Source organism: Pezoporus wallicus, unplaced genomic scaffold (genome assembly GCF_028554395.1).
Source record: "Pezoporus wallicus isolate ANWC-B61680 ecotype Strahan unplaced genomic scaffold, APGP_CSIRO_Pwel_v1 contig_16, whole genome shotgun sequence".
NCBI classification, from domain to species: domain Eukaryota; kingdom Metazoa; phylum Chordata; class Aves; order Psittaciformes; family Psittacidae; genus Pezoporus; species Pezoporus wallicus.
Window position 1 is genome coordinate 2238861 of NW_026641478.1, and position 12952 is coordinate 2251812.

Below are 12952 nucleotides of genomic sequence, written 5' to 3' on the forward strand. Positions count from 1 at the left end.
CACACCATGTTAATGCAGTAGCTCAGCATCATGGCTGATCTTGAAACCTGCCATAAAAACAGTATCACCATAGGCCCTGCTTGTTTTATTTAAAGCAGCTGGCACAGAGTCCCCCAGGGTACTGAGGCCACCCTCAAATCCAACTCTCCAATTATCCTTCAGCACCTGAATTATCATTCCACACGAAGAGGGAAATACCAGTTGGCCAACTGGCTTTTCTGGTGGCCACGTGAACACCTAGTCCTCTTGACTGGGTGCAGAGTTCCTTCCTGTGGTTTTCAATGTGAGTTAAGGGCCTGATCCTCCACAGATGTGCCTCTGTGCCCACATGGGAACTCTTTGACCTTCCTTACATGGATCCCTGCATGGATCCTTGTTTTAATCTGGTCAGTACGTTGCCATGAAGCTCTGCCATGCTCTACAACTACAATAGTGGTGTTGCTGTTGACCTTAATGAAAGAGAGTCTGGCTCAACAACTGATTATTACCTGAAAGAATGTGATGAATTACTCATGTGCTGAATAATGCGCCCTGCTACTTCGAGTGCAGTAAGACAGAGGGAATTTGTTGGCCACTGTAAGTAGCAGAAGCAGCTTGATGGATCTGCTTTTAATAAAATGACTATCATCCTTTGCTTGTGTTTACTTACTCCTCTTCTCCTCCACTACTAACCATTAGGCTGCTGTTGTCATGTACTGTGTTTCAAGTACTCTCACCAATGCTGTTTGTTTGGGATTTGGGATTGGATTTGGCACTGGCAGGGCAGGCAGAGTCCAGTCTGTCTACGGTGAACAAAGGCCCTTGTATGGCAAATGAAGAGTGCTGTGGTTCCCGAGACGTCTTTGATGTTGTTATTGTGCTTTTTAAAAATAGTTACTGTTTACATATAAATCTGTATGCAAATACGTATTGGTGCATGTGTGTGTGCATGCATGTGCATTTGCATATTCAGTTCAATCCTGAATCTTGGCAAATACTTGCTTTTTGACAACGTGTCATGGCAGCGAGCTCCACAGCCTAGCTGAGGAGTGGCAGGGGAGGAGAAAGTGGGTGCTCCCCTGTTTCTACACAGAATTCCCAAACAGCTGGGAAAGTTTAAAAGTCTGTTTTCTCCACTGTGGGTACTGTACTGAGGGAGAAACGTAACAATGAATTTCTGTTTCCAAGGATTAGGTTATTTCTTTATTTTGAAGTAGTCTAAATTTGTGTGTGTGAGAGAGAGCTGTGGGGAGAGGGAGAGGCAATATATTGCAGAAACAAAGCTAATTCACACTGAAGAAGAGACTGTTCAGCTAGGCAAGTCAAAAATATGAGTTATTTCTGCAGGAGAACCTGTGCAGGTGTCAGCAGACAGAATCCTGAAATGAGGTCTCAGGTTTACCTTGTCAAAACAGACTTCATAGAATCACATAATCATAGAATAATAGAATGGTTTGGATTGGAAAGGACCTTAAGACTCATCCAGATCCAACCCCCTGCCACTGAACAGGGACATCTTCCTCAAGACCATGCTACTCCAAGCCCCATCCAGTATGGTCTTGAACACTGCCAGGGATGGAGCAGCCACAGCTTCTCTGGGCAACCTGTGCCAGTGCCTCACCAACCTCATGGTAAAGAATTTCTTCCTAATGTCTGATCTAAATCTCCCTTCTTCCAGCTTAAAGCCATCATCCCTTGTCCTATCACTGCATGCCCTTCTCAAAAGTCACCTCCAGATTTCTTGTATGTCCCCTTTAGGCACTGGAAACTGCTCTAAGGTCTCCCCAGACCCTTCTCTTCTCCAGGCTGAACAAACCCAACTCTCTCAGCCTGTCTCCATAGCAGAGGTGCTCCAGTCCTCTGATCATCTTCATGGCCTTCTCTTGACTCACTCAAGCAGGTCCATTTCCCTCTTGTAAGCTGAATGCAGTACCACAAGTGGGGTCTCACAGGAGCAGAGTAGGGTGGGAGAATCACCTCTCTCGGCCTGCTCGTCATGCTGCTTCTTCCTCCCTTAGCTCTGTTTACATTTCCCAGTCTCTACAAGATCTCATTTCTGCTGGCCATCAGTCTCAGGCTTGATTTGTATGTCCCATTGCTCCCACAACTTCAGCTACTGCTGTTGCTCCTTCCCACCGCACCAGCAGCTGGTGATGGGCTTAGACTAGTGCTGCCCCTGCCCCCCTGCTGCACTGCTTCCCCTGGGGCACACATCTCAGCTAACTCAGGTCTTAATTCACGGCATAAAGAGTAACAGCTTGTTTACTTTCTGTCAGTCTCCCTGTGCTGTATGACCACGGCAAACTTCCTCTTTTCCTTATGTGCAGTGCCTGTATCAATACATGGCACATGCTACTACTACGTTCAGAATTGCTTTTGCACCCAGTGTGATCTTTTTTCAGTGAAGGGCTCAGGAAGCTGATTAGAGCCTTCTTCTTCCCGTGGGACTGAGCAAAGGAGGATTCTTGCACTTCTGAGTCAGCAACTCAGCACTACTTAGCTGTTCACCATGGAGTCATGGGGTTTCCAACCTTCTTTTTTGTGCTGACGTCCCCGTTTTCTTGCCTTACTCTTTTTACTATAGTAGTCAGTTCAACCGCTTCAGCTACAGGAAGCTTTAGGAAAATGTGGTTTGCCTCTTTCTTAAGAACTGAGGGGTCACATTGGCTGATCTGCCATCTCCTCTGCCTAGGAAATCAAAGTCTAAAGCCTCTTCTAAATAATATCCCCAAAGGCCACTTCTCTTCCCAGCCTCAGTTGTTGTTTCTGTTTGTACTTGTTTTGTTTAGCTGGCTATTGTTATTGTGGTTTGTCATTATTTCCAACCCATTGGGGTGGATCACTAGACCAAAAATAATGATGAAGGCACCCTCAGAAGGACCAGAGTCCCAGTGTCCCAGGTCAGTACCCACGCTGCGAGGTTGCAGATTCACGGCTTTCTTTTTCCAGTCCCAGGAATCTGACACTCTTGGCTTCTCGCAAGCCTAAGAAGGGGCGAAGCAGAGTGAACCCTTTCTGTGCCTCAGTAGCCTGAGACCTGGTGTATCTCCTGTGAAGTCAGGGAAGTTGGATTTTGGCTCTCTCGGGCCCATGAGGAACAGGTACCACATCTCCCAGCCACCAGAAGATTGTCCTGGTTCACAGATCAGCCTATCAAACAGGGGCACCATCACCAAGTTCCTTCAAATAGGTAACTTCACAAAGGAAAACAATGACAGCTTCTGAGAAGCTTCATCCTGTACACATGCAGGAAGTGAGCTGGAAGAGTGCCTTTGACATGAAAACTCCCAGAGGATTTAGGCAGAGCAATACCCTGTTTCTGGATACTGACCAGGGATGAGGGTGACCTGAGTCCCTAACAGCATGAAGCCTGAGGCTCTGTTGCATATCTGCCCAAGCACAGCTCTAGGAACACAAGGATTTTCAAAACTCATAAATTTATTGGCATACAGAGTTTACCCTGTAGGGTTAAACTTTAGCAGTACAAAGGTTTTCTGGGTTATGTGCTTACATTACACCCCACTTTAGGTGCTAAATCTGTTCTTGGTGGATCAGCCCTGATATTTTGCTTCAGTGAGAAGAAGCAATGTGCAGCTTCAGTAACTCACATGACTGGAGAAGGCTTGAGAAATCTGTTTCTGCTGGCTGCATTGGCACCAGAGCTGTCCTTGAGGTCTGGGTCTGCAGGAGCAGCCTTCTCCCTTGGTAGCAATAATGCAGAGCTGGTACCAGGTGAGCACTGCCATCACCTTGGAGGTGACTCTGGCTACCTTGTATACTTCCTGCTGGACCAGGAACCTCCATGAGTGTTTGAAGTGATATGGTGAAATAGGATTTAATTTGAAAACTGCTGGAGTATGACACAAAAGATGACCTGAAGTCTGAGTGTTTTGCTCTTGGGGAGGTTTCATACTAGATCTATTGATTCCAGTGTTTTAAACTGCAGTCTTTCCCGAGGCCAGGTCCAGATTTGATCCTGAAGAAGAGATTTATTTTCCAGTTTTGTTTGGATACACTGATCTCCCAAGAGCAAAATTTGTAAGATTTCTGCTGTGGAGGATGGCAGAACTCCTGCCAGATTAACACCATTCCCTCTGTTGCTCGCTATCAGGAAGAACCTTACATCATCCAAACCTTTCCCCTCAGCCCATCTCTGATGAATCCCTTAAATGGACACTCACATTCATGAAGTGTTCATGAGAAAAAGCAATAGTAATGTGTCCAGATATGCTTGAGGTTGAAGTTGGTTTGGCTTGGTTTCTTGTTCTCAGTCTTCTCAGGTAAATAATGAAATAGCAGCAGTTTTCTTATACAAATATTTGTATGCTATTACTAGATTTACCTGTGGCTTCCCCTCCACCCCAAAAATTAATAATTTGCTGCTTTCCTAACAGTAGGTTTGTTTTTTCTCCTGTGCTGTTATCAGGCTAGAACTGAGAATCATTCCTCCTTTGAAGAAGCTCAGACAAATGGGTAAGCCAGGCTTAATGTCCCCAGGGGAAAACTTACTTCATTTCTGAAACATTAACAACAGCAATCAAATGAAATGTGAGTATTTTCAGAGTACATACTGTGCCTTAGGACATTTAAGCTAATTTCTTGAATAAAGGAACTTTTCAGTAGCCTTAAAGAAGCATGCCCTGAAAAGACAGTTCTGAATACCAGCTATTCTGACATGTACCATCTGCAGAAAAAGTAGGCTCAAGAAATCCATGTGTTCCTCTTTTTGTGAGATTATTTTGTTGGATGGGGCTTTGAGCAATCTGGTCTAGTGGAAGGCATCCCTTCCTATGACAGGAGGGTTTGAACTAGATGAGCTTTAAGGTCCCTTCCAATCAAAACCAAATAATGCACATTTGCATTATTAGGTTGCATATAGCGGCTGGTAGATGTTCCTTCATGTGCTTGTGGCCAGCTATGGTCACATGCAATGGTCGTTGCTGTTTTGCAATGGTCCCTTAGAACCACCTCCTGCTTTTTCTCCTCGTTGTTACTCACTTTGTCCCCTTGGTGGGGAGCAGGGTGTTAGCTGAGGTCTGGTGAAGGGAGGGTGACCATCTGACCAGTCTTCCATTTGTTTCCAAGCAAATGTCCTTTTCGTGCAAATACTGCCAGCCACCACAGCACCATGAGGTACATGGGTTGGTTCTCCATGCCATGCCTGGAGAAACATCTGGGGTTGGCTCACTTGCTGATAAAACTGAATAAACTTGAACTGTATGCTGCTTGAACAACCATGGTTTGGACCATGATCGGATAGGCACAGGATGTGAATAATTTTCCAGTGCTCCGTGTAAGTACAGATAGTTCCGATCTGCTCCCTCTCAGACTTCTACTTCTTAATGCCATGGGGGAATAAGCAAAATGGACAAATGGGTTCCCCCCCTCCTGCCCCTCCCAAGTGTCTCATTCTCGGCATTTAAGCATAAACGTCCAAAAAAAACCTCCTTAGCAATTAATGGAAATAAATCAGTCTTACAGCCAAGGCAATGCATAACATCAGTCTACAAGCAAATATATATGTTTATGCCAGGAAGTTGGATAAGCAGCCTTCTCCTTGGAATGGTGTAGTTGTATAAGTATCAAGTTTGAGCAACCATGCTGTGTCACTACTAGTAAATTAAGCATGTCTGGGACCATCCCTGGTGCTGATGGAGATGAAAATCAAATGGAGGCATTCACAGAATCACAGAATGGTTTGGGTTGGACGGGACCTTCAAAAGTCATCTAGTCCAACCCTCCTGCAATGAGCAGGATCATACTGCTGGCATCCTCTCCATGCCCTGCACACAAACTGCCTATTGAGCGTGACCCCGGCCCATGTCAGCTGTTGGCCTGTGTTTGGGAATTGTTTGGGAAAGATGGCCTCTGCTCCTTTGTGCCAGGCACTGTGCTAACAATTGAACAGCGCAGATAATTGCTTTCCAATGCCTGGGAATGTTCCCCAGCACTATTTCATTTAGCAAAATGAACGTTAGCTTTGGAGTTCAAGCTTTGGCAGATTCAGCTCAGCTTTACCCTGATTTTAAAAGGAGAAAAACAAACAAACAATCAAACAAACAAAATGGCATTCAGGGGAGCAGATCTGCTGCATGTGGTCCTTCTTAGAGCCTGAGAAATATGCAAATACACAGACTCTATTCGCTTCAAATTACTCCACGCTGACAATAGAATAAAGACAAAAAGCAGAATGACCCAGAAAATTGCTTTACTATTAAAAAGAGGGAAAAGACATTTTATTTTAATTTTATTTTATTTCAGTGAGTGAAGAAGTCTGGTTGGGGGGGCTCAGCTGGACGCCTCCTCAGAGAGCTATGTAGAAAACAGGGGAGGAAATGTTCAGTAATATTCCTTTAAGAAGAAAAAAAAAAGGGGGGGGGGAATTAAAAAGAGAGCAAGAAGGAGAGAAAAGAAGAGGTCTAATCCCTTTGAAGCTTGCAGTTTTATGAGAGCTTTGTCCTTGGGAACTGTGCACCAAAGATGACTAGAGCCGCTTCAGGCTTTGCAAAATTACTACAAACATAAGGTGAGTGGCTTTATCATAAAATTGGAGTGGCCATTAAAACTTCAAAGGAGACGTGTGACCTGAATTTTACCTGTCACAGTCTGGAGTATTTATTAGAGGATGATCTGATACATTTCTTTAGTTAACAACCCAGTACTCACGTGAGGTCATGGGCTAGATTACAGTTTTCATTGGTGGTATGACAGATTAGATGTTAATATTTTATTGCTCCTGACCTTGGGAATCTATAAAGCATTGAACAGGTAAGAGCTGAAGAAAACCCCAGCCTGGCTTCTTTATAAATGAAAACATATTTCTAATACGTGAGTGTGGCCAAAGTGGTACCTTTCCCTTGACTAGCACCCGACCAGTCTGACTTCAACAGGACATATCCTTCAGAGGATGCTGTTGATTGTAGTCCTTTAGGAGCACCATCAAACAGTGACATTGCCCATTCACTGACAAACCTTGAAATAAGAATACCACAAAGCAGAGGCAGACTCAATAGTCAAAATGGTAGAGAAGCACACTGTGATAAAGCTATCTTTTCCTAGCAACATCCATGTATTTCCCTAACCTTTGTCCTTCCTGCTACATTTGCTGGCTGCCTCCACTCAAGCCAGAGTGGTTCATCTCCTCATCGTCTCATGGGCCCTTTCCTTTGTTCATGAGGCTGTTGAATTGGTCACCTCTTCTACTGACTTGGTTCCCTCTTTTCAACCTTCTCCTTTTCCTCCTTTGAGACTTCCCCAAAAGACGGGCGTGCTTGTGGCTTCCCATCTTTCCTTCCAGTCTTTTCTACTATTCCTCTGCCTGCCTGCCTTCCCACCCCCAAGAAGTGCTTTTAATGGCCCTTTAAAATGAGCAATTGCCACACAGACCTTTGGCATCTCAGGCTGCTTGCATTGCACTTTAGCTGGAATCTGTGTGAATATGCTTGCCTGCAGCTGTACTTGTAAATGATCAGAATCATTTTACTAATATTTGCATTCGAGTGAGATGCCTTTTGTTTTAAGAGAACATAGCAACAGCATTTTAACAGTACTGAAGTGGAATCCTCTGTAAAACTGTTGGTCTGCATGTTCCAAGTTAGTGAAGTAGCTTCTGCAATACTCTAGCTGAGGAAATAAAAGCATTAAGAACTACCTTGATCAAAAGACGTGGTATAGCTGTGGCCCAGTTGAGGTGAGAACCTGTGGGTCTGGATTCTGAGGCAAATACTAACGTTTTTAACTATCTGAATATGATTTCCTAGATCTAGATTAAGATTTAAAGTTGGGATTTCAATGGAGTTTAGGTGCCTAGTCCTGGACAATAGTAAAGATAGCCAGCTAGGTAGTACTGCCCTACTTTTAAAAGTACCCCTGTGATCAGCCTAAAAACACTGACCCTTTTGCATATTAGGATGGTGGTAGACAGCTTTTGCATAAAAGGCTTGTGGGAGAGCTACTTTCCCAAGGACTCAGAGGCCCACAAAACATTTTTCATTAGCCCACTGTTGAGGTCACCAACAGCATGGCATCTCTAGTAGCCTTGCCCATGTAGACAAGGAAGAGTGCGAGGACTCCTTGGAAAAGAAGACTGTATGAAGGTGAGAAGGACTTGAGGGTACTGGTTGATAAGAAACTTAACATGAGCCAGCAGTGTGTGCTTGCAGCCCAGAAAGCCAACCGTATCCTGGGCTGCATCAAAAGGAGCATGACCAGCAGGTCGAAGGGGGTGATCCTGCCCCTCTACTCTGCTCTCGTGAGACCTCACCTGGAGTATTGTGTGCAGTTCTGGTGTCCTCAACATAAAAGAGACATAGAACTGTGAGAACAAGTCCAGAGGAGGGCCATGAGGATGATCAGGGGACTGGAGCACCTCCTGTATGAAGACAGGCTGAGGAAGTTGGGGCTGTTCAGCCTGGAGAAGAGAAGGCTGCGTGGAGACCTCATAGCAGGCTTCCAGTATCTGAAGGGGGCCTATAGGGATGCTGGGGAGGGACTCTTCATTAGGGACTGTAGTGATAGGACAAGGGGTAATGGGTTAAAACTTCAACAGGGAAAGTTTAGATTGGATATAAGAAGGAAGTTCTTTCCTGTTAGGGTGGTGAGGCACTGGAACAGGTTGCCCAGGGAAGTTGTGAATGTTCCATCCCTGGTGGTGTTCAAGGCCAGGTTGGACAGAGCCTTGGGTGGCATGGTGTAGTGTGAGGTGTCCCTGCCCATGGCAGGGGGATTGGAACTAGATGATCTTAAGGTCCTTTCCAACCCTAACCATTCTATGATTCTATGAAAACTGGATTTTAGCTGGAATGTTACAGTACATGGAAGTAAAGTAGACATCTAAAATCTAGATGTTATGATTATAAATGCAAATTTAAGATGTCTACAGACAATTCTGTGGCAGGTCTGGCTCAGAGCACTTCCATCTGCATGATTAAAGTAGGTTGCAATCCTGCAATCTTTGAAATTAGAGCCCTCCCAAACAAACAAAAAATCCAAACAAAACCACACAGTCCACAACCCAGACCTAAAAAGAGGTGCACGCTTTTTTCCCTAGCTGAGAGCTAGACTCCCAGATCCATCCACCCTTCAACACTGATGTGACCAAGAACTGCAGGTCTCCTGGGCCTTCAACCAAGATGTCTTTCTCTAGTCCCAATAGTTCCCTCTTCACCTCCACAGCAACCTAAAACCCCACCACTTTATATCCCTTGGTCTCAGTCACTCTCTTTCCCTCATCCTACCCAGTTCTAGCACCAGATTATCCCGATTATTCACGGTTGGCCTTTTCCTCCTTCCTTTCTCCTCCCATACTGAGCTGTGATCCCAGCAGCCCTAATCACAGTCTGGCTGGTGGCATGGTAGGATGTCCACCATAACATCATCTCACCATCCTGCTACCAGGAAGGTAATTTCCTCTTCCAAGACAGCAAGAGAGAAACTCAGCCTCTCCTTCCTTGCTGCATCAGGCCAGTTGCATTCTCTCTGCTCTCTCCTAGCACACTGGGACCCCAATCCCCTCACAAAAGGAAAACCCAGGATTAAATTTTTCCACCATCAGCTAACAAGCCACAGCAAAACTGGCCTGGCTGGTTGGAGACCAGCCAAGTAGCAATACAGTGGATCATGTGTCATGGGTACTTATAGAAATGAAATGTCACAGCACTCAAATAGAGAAGGAAGACTTGGTCTCAGGCCATGAGGTGTAAAAAAGCTTTATTGGAATCTTTCCTAGTTGAAACTGATCATAAACTACTTATTGCCACTGCTAAAAGGGGCTTGGCAAGCATCTTGCTGGGAAACAAAATGAAACAATATTTTTTTTTTTCAGTTACAAATATAAAAATTGCAAACTGAATCCTAGCCTGAGTGAGACTTGTGAAGGAGATAGGCTCTCTAGAGCACCTGGGAAAAATGCAGTGGACTAAAGTTCAGAGGTGGGTTATTTACACTGCAATTTTATTGAAAAGCCGGTCTGAGAGAAAATATGCAGTGTGACTGCTGTATATAAGGATGTGATCCCACAGAAAGGATCTGAGGCTTTCAGCATAATGTTTCTGGAAAGTCTATTTTCAGTTTCTATTATCAGTATTAAAAGAATCTTTTAGCACTAGTAGGATTTTGGTTAAAGTGGTTGGGAGAATGAGCCTTAAAGTGTTATAATAAAGATAAGTGTTTTAAAGAATAGTGTGAGCAGCACAAAAGCAATCTAAGAAAGGTACAAGAGACTGGCTTTAGACAAAGAAACCTGTGGAAGCGTGACCAGTGTTTTTCATATGTAACAAAGAAGTGAGACAATCTGTATTCAGTATTTTAGGTTAGGAATAGAAATAAAACAGGCTGGCCAAAGTAATCTTAATTGAGATGGATGCAAACGCATGCATTAATTTAGCAAGAAAGTTCTACTTGCAAGTACCACAACAAGGCAGATCATCGCATATGTCAAGTATTTTTTATTGCACAGGGTGCATTGTAATGTCTGATTGTGTGTCACAAGTTGGACAAGAATTAAACAACAGGATTAAACAGGCAGTGGATGATGTCAGAAGAAGGCACCAGCTGCATCCAGCCTCTCACCTGATAATCTGATTCCCTGCATAGAAGGCTAGTCCCAGCCCTCTACCAGGACTTGCTACAGCCCAGCCTGGTCACACTGCTCCAGCCTATTGGCCTTGTCATGTTGTCTGCCTCAATGCCCATGGTCTTTCCAGACCATTATGCCATGTCCACTCCGTCCCTATGTTTCCCCCAGACCTGCTTCCCATTCACAGGGTTTTGCTTCAAGAGTCATAGAACCATAGAATCACAGAATGGTTTGGGTTGGAAAGGACCTTAAAGATCATCTAGTTCCAACCCACAAAGTCCTTCAGCTCCAGCACTTCATTTCATTGTCTTTTCAGTCACGCCCAGTCTTCCCTCATGCTCAAACCGCTCGTATCCATTAGAAACCATGGTCATACTGTTGTTGTCTTGCTCTTTCTCAAGCTCCTTATCTAGACTTGCTTTCGGTGTTTACACCATTGGAGCCAAGAGTGCTTCCCAGTTCCCGTGTCTGGATGTGTGCTTAGTCATGGCCAAGCTCCATACTGGGATGGAAACCTGGACATGTGTGCTGGATGGGAGTTGCAGCATGTCCCAACAGGCCCAACAATTCAGATGACCAGGAAATGAGGGCCCTAAGATATGCTGCAGAGCAAGTAAGTACAGATGCAGCTGCTGTTTCTCAGCTAGCTGGCTCTCCACTCCCAGGTCCTAGTCCAATTTTCCATACTCAGTCATCGCTCCCTGTCTCCACACCCAGCCAGCCTAAGTTTCAGTTCCCTGCTTTGGGACCATCTCACAGAAATTCTCTTCCCATTCTGATCCTCTGATCTGACTTTTGTCATCTCACCCTTCAAACCACATCTCCGCTTCCTCTTCCCACTGCCTTTGTTCCAGCAACGACTTCCAGACAATGCAGAAGAGATATATTTCCTGCTCTTGGTTCTAGTACGTGATCCCTTTCAATTCCTAACCATTGGTACCAGCAACTAAGTCATGAAGAACATCTGCTTTCCATTAGCTCAATTTCTTTGTGCTGCCACTCAGTGCTTGGCTCTACAGGAGCCATGCTTCCACTTCTGGTCTGAAAAGGGTCCTATAGCTTGGTTGTTAAAGTTCTGATGACAAATGCCTTGGACATAGTGTTGACCAGAGCATGAGCAAAGAACTTGGTTTTACATCTGCAGTAAATGAGACCAGAGTCCTGCACAGGTGATGTAGAAGCAGATACCTGCTGAGACTTGCATGCTTTGCCTAGAACCGTGTTTGTGCAGCATGGTCATGTGTAGAAACCTGTGAGAAACTCACGTGTGTTCAGTGATGCTGCAGGATTGTAGCCTGAATAGGCTAAAACACCTGCTGAGACAAATCTCTGAGCAGGTGCAGACCTCAAATTCTCAAATACTCAAATTGATGGTTCCTTGGCTCCTTTGATGTGTGTATGAAAGTTGATGAAGTTATTGAAGTCTACCAGCTGACAGACACAAACCACCATAGAACCATAGAATAGTTTAGGTTCTAAGGGACCTTCAAAGATCGCCCCCCTGCAATGAGCAGGGACATTTTGAACCAGATCAGGTTGCTCAGAACCACATCCAGCCTGGCCTCGAATGTCTCCAGGGATGGTGCATCCACCGCCTCTCTCGGCAACCTGTGCCGGTGTTTTATCACACTCACTGTAAAAAATTTCTTCCTCACATCCAGCCTGAATCTCCTCTCTTTTAGTTTAAAACCATGACCCCTCGTCCTGTCACAACAGGCCCTGCTAAAGTCATCTCCCTATCTCATCTCTAAGATAGGCCCCTTTTAAGTACTGGAAGGCTGCAATAAGGTCTCCCTGGGGTATTCTCCAGGCTGAACAACCCAAGCTCTTTCAGCCTTGTCTTCATAGGAGAGGTGCCCCATCCCGCTGATCATTTTTTGTGGCCTTTCTCTGACCTCTCCAACAGGTCCATGTTTTTTCATAAGACATGCCGGGTCATATACCACATCCAATTCAGCCTAAACCTGACAACCTGCAGCCCTTTATACAGCTGAGAAGAGCTGGGACTTTCAGCTAGATCTGTCATATCAAAACCAAGCAATTCACAGTCTCTTTGTTCAATGGCTGTATCAGGTTCTAGTCTGACTTGAACAGGAGAGGTATTCTTAAGACTGCTTTTGTTTATTTATTTTCAGATGTGCATACCACAAAAATTAGATTACAGTTTGGATTTTGTCACGGCTGTCACCTGCAAAGACTGATTCTGTCTGTAGCAAGTATTTTCTGGAGGGTTTCTTCTGTTAATTACATGCTGCCACCACTTATTTCCTTTAGGCACATTTTGCATCTGTGATTTCCCTATGAAGCTTCCTTCCTTTAAGGTAGTTCACCTTCAAGGTGGGCAGACTGACAGCATAGAAAAGGCTTTTACAGTCCAGGGGTCAAATATTTTTCTTC